This window comes from Glycine soja, chromosome 5 (assembly GCF_004193775.1).
Source record: "Glycine soja cultivar W05 chromosome 5, ASM419377v2, whole genome shotgun sequence".
Classification (NCBI taxonomy): Eukaryota; Viridiplantae; Streptophyta; class Magnoliopsida; order Fabales; family Fabaceae; genus Glycine; species Glycine soja.
The window spans coordinates 14,046,172-14,046,962 of record NC_041006.1 but is presented as its reverse complement, the minus strand read 5'-3'; the positions used below and the strand labels follow the sequence as shown (position 1 = coordinate 14,046,962).

General features: G+C 39.8%; 1 non-coding gene across 1 annotated transcript; it reads left to right on the top strand.

The window, feature by feature from the left end:
* The first annotated feature begins 207 nt into the window (after nt 1-207).
* On the top strand, nt 208-314 carry LOC114413918. The gene has a single exon (XR_003667058.1). It is a non-coding gene; the product is annotated as a small nucleolar RNA R71 (small nucleolar RNA).
* Nucleotides 315-791: the final 477 nt, after the last annotated feature.

Genomic DNA, 791 nt, shown 5'->3' with positions numbered 1-791 from the left:
TTTGTAGCTACCTCATGCACTCCTCTAATGACTATAGCATCATTTCTGGCGCTAAACTGCTGGGAGTTGGAAGCCATCTTCTCAATTAAATTTCTGGCTTCAGCAGGAGTCATGTCTCCAAGGGCTCCACCACTAGCAGCATCTATCATACTTCTCTCCATATTACTGAGTCCTTCATAAAAATATTGGAGAAGCAGCTGCTCTGAAATCTGATGGTGAGGGCAACTGGCACATAGTTTTTTAAATCTCTCCCAGTATTCATACAGGCTCTCTCCACTGAGTTGTCTAATACCTGAGATATCCTTCCTGATGGCTGTGGTCCTGGAAGCAGGGAAATTTTTTTCTAAGAATACTCTCTTCAGGTCATCCCAGCTCGTGATGGACCTTGGAGCAAGGTAATACAGCCAGTCCTTTGTCACTCCCTCTAATGAATGAGGAAAAGCCTTCAGAAATATGTGATCCTCTTGGATTTCCTCTAGTAATGGAATGCTCAGAATGATCAAAAGGTATAAAATGATGCCTAACTAATCTATGAAATGTCCTATCTATCTTAGGATCAAAGGGTTGTAAGTCAGATGGATTTCCTCTAGTCATACACTACATTCAGCATGCACAACTAGTGGCTTTGTCATGTAAATAAAGGTGCAGGTTTGAACTACAGCTACCCTCAAATGATATCCAAATGACTTCAAATTTTGTGAGCAACCTTATAAAATTATGAGAAGATAGCACAAAAAATTTCAGGAAAAAATTCAAAGTCTAACTATGGAAGCTAAAAATGGTAGGTTAAG